Source organism: Girardinichthys multiradiatus, chromosome 13 (genome assembly GCF_021462225.1).
Source record: "Girardinichthys multiradiatus isolate DD_20200921_A chromosome 13, DD_fGirMul_XY1, whole genome shotgun sequence".
NCBI lineage: Eukaryota > Metazoa > Chordata > Actinopteri > Cyprinodontiformes > Goodeidae > Girardinichthys > Girardinichthys multiradiatus.
Genome location: NC_061806.1, coordinates 41,541,923 through 41,548,942, shown reverse-complemented (window position 1 = coordinate 41,548,942; position 7,020 = coordinate 41,541,923).

Sequence of the window (7,020 nt, the reverse complement as noted above, 5' to 3'; positions counted from 1 at the left end):
TCATTGTTATACTAAAAACCACAAGGATTGGGATACCTCTCTCTGTCAGACTGATTATAACCATTGGAAAAGAGAAGGGGTCATACAGGTAGCAGAAATGGAGGGTGTGTTTGCACCTCAACCATAACTGAGCCGGTTTAGGCTAAACCTGACTCCCCCTTACTCCAACCAACAGGGAGGGAGGAAGGCTCCCTCCCTGATAAACTAAGCCACTCGAACTATAAGTTTTATCAAAAAGGAAAGTTTTAAGCCTAACCTTAAAAGTAGACAGATGATTTCCTAAATGGTTGATTGACTTCATTAAATCAGGGTTGCATCTGGCATCAAAGTAGACGGGTTGCAACAATAAAATATAAACCTGGGTTTGTATTACCTTTGACCTTTTGGGTAATTTGTGCTTGGAGTTTGCATGTTCTCCTCATGAAGGCCTGGGTTCTCTCCAGGTACCTCACCTTCTTCTCGGACTCCAAAAACATGACCGCTGGTTAATCTGTCTCTCTAATTTGGCCTTAGGTATAAGTTTGTGCATAACTGTTTGTCCTGTGTGTCTCTGTGTAACCCGCCTCTCGTACAATGACCACTGTAAAACAAAAAACACCCCGACCCTGCAAGGATAAGTGGGTTTAGATGATGGATGGATGTGTAAATTTGTGTGTGGTGCAAGTGTGAGCTAATTTGCCACCGTGAAGTGTGGGATTGTTATAATCGAGAGAAGGTTAGAAACCTTGTACCACTCAGAGTAGCAGGGCGCAGGTAACTCCCAGATTCAGTTCAGTTGAATTCAGTTTTATTTATTCATATAGCATAGTATCAAGGCACTTTAAAAAGTCAATTTAATTGAATCGCTGCAGCACTTCAGGGAAGAGGGACACCATGCGTCCCCACAGAGCTTGGCCTGCGCTGGCTCTTTCCTGTCTTTCTTCACACTTACTTCACTCCACACTGATGACAAATACAGACACATGTAAGAGTTTCTGTTACTAAACTCATTAAAGTAACCACTGAATGTATTTAACCTACATGTTGATCATCTGGAAGGTAGATATAATACAAGTTCTCACTCTGTGGTTAATTAAAGGCTTTATATTTTCTTTCAGTATTTTTTGGACAGACAAAGTATCTAAACTCACCATGAATGTGTCTTTCACCTCTGTGGACCTTTCAGATAGAAGATGTGTCACTTTCTGGATTCAAAGTTTTATGTTGATCTAACTTCCTGCTCAAGGCTTCATCTACTGTCTGCTTCCTCATTGTCTTTTTATTGAAAACTCTTCAGTCTTGAAACTTTTTCATTCAGTAAATTGAAAGGTTGAATTTCCAAACATCTTTTCTTTCCATGTCTAATTTTGTTCAACATGTTTATTTTGGATTCTATTAAGTTTTACCGCCGGGTCCTGGGTCTGGGCTCTTGTCTCCATGGCAACCTCAGAAATAGTTTCAAGAAAAAAATGAGGAAACAGTCTGAACAGTTTGAGATAATTTATAAAACCAGAATTAACACATTTTAAAGAATATTGGAAAGAATATTGAGTTATATTAGTTTATTGTGAAGAACTTTACCTGTTGAAAGGTGCAATGTAAATAAAGTTTTACTTACAGGAATTTATGGATTCACATAGTAATAAAGGCGGGATATCCCTGCTTTAAAAATTTTTAATAGAATAAAACATTTCATTTGTAAAAATCTAAAGATCATTTTGAAGAAGGAGTGTTGTATTATTAATAATGATGTACAGTTAAGTATTGTCAAATAATAGGAATTATATAAAGCAATTTAGAGGAAACTGTATTTATTTAAAGTGCACAGATCTTCATTGCTACTGACCAATAATTTCAGCTGGAAATGCCGAGCAGAACCCATCCTTGAATCCTTAACGTGGTGGAGGGGTTTGAGTGCTCAAATGATCCTAGAGGCTATGTTGTCTGGGGCTTAAATGCAGGGTCTCCCATGGCAAACTGGGTGACAGGTTGAACAAAGAAACACCTTCAAGACACCTTCATGAGGACCACACAATTGAGGCATGTGACGTCGCCCAGTACGGTGGAGCCAGGGTCCCACCCTGGAGCCAGGCCTGGGGTCGGGACACGTTGGAGAGTGCCTGGTGGCCACGTTGCTCCTCGTGCGACCCAGCCGGACCAAGCCCGAACGAGGCCATCCCCCAGTGGGCCCACCACCTGCATGGGGAACCGGTGAGGGACCGGTGGAGACCTAGGCGGCCCGATCTCTGGATGCTTAGGCTGGCTCTAGGGACATGGAATATCACCTCGGCGGGGGGGAAGGAGCCTGAGCTTGTGCGAGAGGTTGAGAAATATCAACTAGAAATAGTTGGGCTCACCTCCACGCACAGCATGGTCTCTGGAACCTATCTCCTCGAGAGGAGCTGGACTCTCTTCTACTCTGGAGGGGTCCGCGGGGAGAGGAGGTGAGCTGGGGTCGGTTTGCTTGTTGTCCCCCAGCTCAGCTGTCTCGTGTTGGGGTTTACCCCAGTGGATGAGAGGGTCGCATCCCCGCGCCTTCGGGTTGGGGACAGGTCTCTGACTGTCATTTCGGCCTACGGGCCGAGCGATAGTGCGGAGTACCCGCCCTTCTTGGTGTCCGTGTCGGGGATGCTGCATAGTGCCCCCCCCAGGGACTCCATTATTGTGCTGGGGGACTTCAACACCCACTTGGGAAACAACAGTGACACCTGGAGAGGCGTGATCACGAGGAATGGCCTCCCCGATCTGAATCCGAGTGGTGTTTTGTTATTGGACTTCTGTGCTAGTCATGGATTGTCCATAATGAACACCACGTTCAAGGATAAGGGAGTCCATCAGTGCACTTGGCACCAGGACACCCTAGGCAGGAGGTCGATGATCGACTTTGTTGTCGTATCATCAGACATTTGGCCGCATGTTTTGGACACTCGGGTGAAGAGAGGGGCTGAGCTGTCCACTGATCACCACCTGGTGGTGAGTTGGATCCGCTGGGGGAGGAGAAAGCCGGACAGATTTGGCAGGCCCGAGCGCATAGTGAGGGTCTGCTGGGAATGTCTGGCGGACCCCTTTGCCAGGGATGTATTCAACTCTCACCTCCGGGAGAGCTTTGACTAGATTCTGAGGGATGTTGGAGACATTGAGTCCGAGTGGACCATGTTCTCCGCATCTATTGTCGATGCTGCTGCCCGTAGCTGCGGCCGTAAGGTCTGCGGTGCCTGTCGCGACGGCAATCCCCAAACCCAGTGGTGGACACCGGCAGTAAGGGATGCTGTCAAGCTGAAGAAGGAGTCCTATCGGCTGTGGTTGGCTTGTGGGACTCCTGAGGCAGCTGACGGGTACCGTGGGGCCAAGCGTGCCGCGGCCCGGGCGGTGGCAGAGGCAAAAACTCGGGCCTGGGAGGAGTTCGGTGAGGCCATGGAGAAGGACTACCGGTTGGCCTCAAAGCCATTCTGGCAAACCGTCCGGCGCCTCAGGAGGGGGAAGCAGTGCTTCGCCAACACTGTTTATAGTGGGGGCAGGAGACTGCTGACCTCGACTGAGGACATTATCGGGCGGTGGAAGGATTACTTCGAGGATCTCCTCAATCCTGCCATCACGCATTCCGTGGTGGAAACAGAGGCTGGGAACTCGGGGTTGGACTCTTTCATCACCCAGGCTGAAGTCACCGAGGTGGTTAAAAAGCTCCGCGGTGGCAAGGCTTCGGGGGTGGATGAGATCCGCCCTGAGTACCTCAAGTCTCTGGATGTTGTAGGGCTGTCATGGTTGACACGTCTCTTCAACATTGCGTGGCGGTCGGGGACAGTGCCTCTGGACTGGCAGACTGGGGTGGTGGTCCCCCTTCATAAGAAGGACCGGAGGGTGTGTTCCAACTACAGGGGGATCACACTCCTCAGCCTCCCTGGTAAGGCCTACGCCAGGGTATTGGAGAGGAGAGTCCGACCGATAGTCGAACCTCGGCTTCAGGAGGAGCAGTCTGGTTTTCGTCCCGGCCGTGGAACACTGGACCAGCTCTATACCCTCTACAGGGTGCTCGAGGGTTCATGGGAGTTTGCCCAACCGGTTCACATGTGTTTTGTGGACCTGGAGAAGGCATTTGACTGTGTCCCTCATGATGCCCTGTGGGGGGTGCTCCAGGAGTATGGAATCGGGGGCCCTTTACTAGGGGCCATCCGGTCCCTGTACGAGCGCAGCAGGAGTTTGGTCCGCATTGCCGGCACTAAGTCGGACCTGTTCCCAGTGCATGTTGGACTCCGGCAGGGCTGCCCTTTGTCGCCGGTCCTGTTCATGACTTTTATGGACAGGATTTCTAGACGCAGCCAAGGGCCGGAGGGGGTCGGGTTTGGGGACCAGTGGATTTCGTCTCTTCTTTTTGCGGATGACGTGGTCCTGCTGGCCCCCTCTAGCCAAGACCTACAACATGCGCTGTGGCGGTTCGCAGCCGAGTATGAAGCGGCTGGGATGAAGATCAGCTCCTCCAAGTCCGAGGCCATGGTACTCGACCGGAAAAGGGTGGCTTGTCCTCTTCAGGTTGGAGGGGAGTTCCTGCCTCAAGTGGAGGAGTTTAAGTATCTCGGGGTCTTGTTCACGAGTGAGGGAAGAATGGAGCTGGAGATCGACAGACGGATCGGTGTGGCTGCCACAGTAATGGGGACGTTGTGCCGGTCCGTTGTGGTGAAGAGAGAGCTGAACCGAAAAGAAAAGCTCTCAATTTGCTGGTCGGTCTACGTTCCTACCCTCACCTATGGCCATGAACTTTGGGTCATGACCGAAAGAACGAGATCCCGGATACAAGCGGCTGAAATGAGCTTCCTCCGTAGGGTGGCCGGGCACTCCCTTAGAGATAGGGTGAGGAGCTCGGCCATCCGGGAGGGGCTCGGAGTAGAGCCGCTGCTCCTCCACATCGAGAGGAGCCAGTTGAGGTGGCTCGGGCATCTATACCGGATGCCTCCTGGACGCCTTCCTCGGGAGGTGTTCCAGGCACGTCCCACCGGGAGGAGGCCCAGGGGACGGCCCAGGACACGCTGGAGGGACTATGTCTCTCGGCTGGCCTGGGAACGCCTTGGGCTCCCCCTGGAGGAGCTGGAGGAGGTGTCTGGAGAGAAGGACGTCTGGGCGTGTCTGTTGAGTCTGCTGCCCCCGCGACCCGGTCCCGGATAAGCGGAAGATGACGAGTACAAGTACGAATATTTAAAAGAATGATTTGCTGAATAAAACCAACCTTCTGGATGACTAATTCTCAATGGTGTTTAATTAACTGCCTTTATTTTTTTAAATAATATTTAAGGAAATATTATTTTGAATAAGAACCAAATCTTTCTGGATAATGAGTCTTAATGGTGTTTAATTACATCGCATTTAGTAAAATAACATTTAGAGAACATTTTTTTTCCTAGATTGGAAACTAACAACCTATATGGATAAATGATTCTTAATAAATTCATAAGATGATGGTGAGTCACGTGTTACCTTAGCCGTTAGTTTCAGCTAACCGAAGAAGCTTGTTACCGTTCCTTCAAATTTAAACATGTACCTTTAAAAAAAATAATTAAAATACATAAGCGTTGACGGCACATTCTGGCTGATCTGTGTTTAAAAACTAGCTTTTAAAAAGTTTGTTTTAACTTTAAAAACACAACACAGAACACATCATTAGCTGAGCAGCTAGTCTGCTAGAACTTAGCTAAGTTTTCCTATGTCCTAAAATTAACATTATTTAGCTTTTATTACTCCCTTTTTATGAATGAATACTGGGTACTCAGATTGTTTTCTAGACTGAGCTGAACCCCACAAACAAACACATTGAGTTCCTGCTGTTTTCTCACAGATACTTTTCTGATAGGCACCACAGGATGTATCAAACCAGGACCAGAGATCATCAGATCCTCTTTTCTCTCTCATCCTCAAAGTTGGCTGCTTTAAAAATGTTCCTGGTCCAGTTGTCTGGTTGGCCATCATTCCAAAAACTCAAACTAAGATGAAAAACAGAAATGCCCAATTTAAATAAGTCCAAAAATATATTCACCAAAAACAAACCTTGTGTTTAGAGGTGATCCATCCAACCACAACTATCAGGACGCTTCCTCTGAAACCATCAGTCAAATTCAGAACTTGTCCTATGGTTCCACCATCATGTCACTCAGTCTTCCTACAAGGAACATCTGACCAGGAGAAGTTGATGAAAACAACTCAGTGAGACTTTTCTCTGCTGAGATGAAGAAGCATGATGATAAAGTCGGTGAGAACATGAACCTGCAGCAGTGTTTCATACCTGCTCCTTTCTGCTATTTATCTCCACCAGGTCTCCTCCTAGATCTCTGCAGGAACGTCTGCTCTCAGTCCAGGAGGACTTATTGTTGGAGAAATAATAACAGTTTCCTCCATGTGGCTCCCAGCCTGCTGCACACTTCAAACATCTCTGACCTTTGAACAGATGAGAACAAAGACTTCTCAGAGTCAGGAGGCAGAAATCTCTGTAGATGTTTGTGTGATTCAGAGGCAACAGGAGGCCTCTTCTGTCCTGCAGTTACATTCTAGGCAGTTTCTCTTAGTCCATCATTGTCTCTTCAACATCAATAGAGGACAGAAATAGGACAAAGATCAAAAGCTTGACGAATACAATGTGTAGCTGGATTTTATGTCGCTTGTGTAAAGAAACATTTTGTTTAATAAAAGTGAAAGAACGCTTTGGCTGTGTGGTCAAACAAACACTGTACGAGTAAAGCAGTTCAACAGGAATTTCAGCAGCCAGGATGAATTGTCTGTGTTGGGTCTAATCAGGTCTACATGCAGAACACTAACATATACAGTCATATTTAATCAATTATATTGAAAGGTTTATTTATTTTAGTAACTCAATTCATTCAGTAAAACACATTATATAGACAATTTACACACAGACTGATGTTTCAAAGCCTGTATTTCTGTTAATTATAATTACCGCTAATGAAAACGAGACATTTAAGATTAAAATATTACATCAGATCAATAATAAAAAAAAATTTAATGCAGAAATGTGGGCTTAATGAAATGTATGTTTCATAC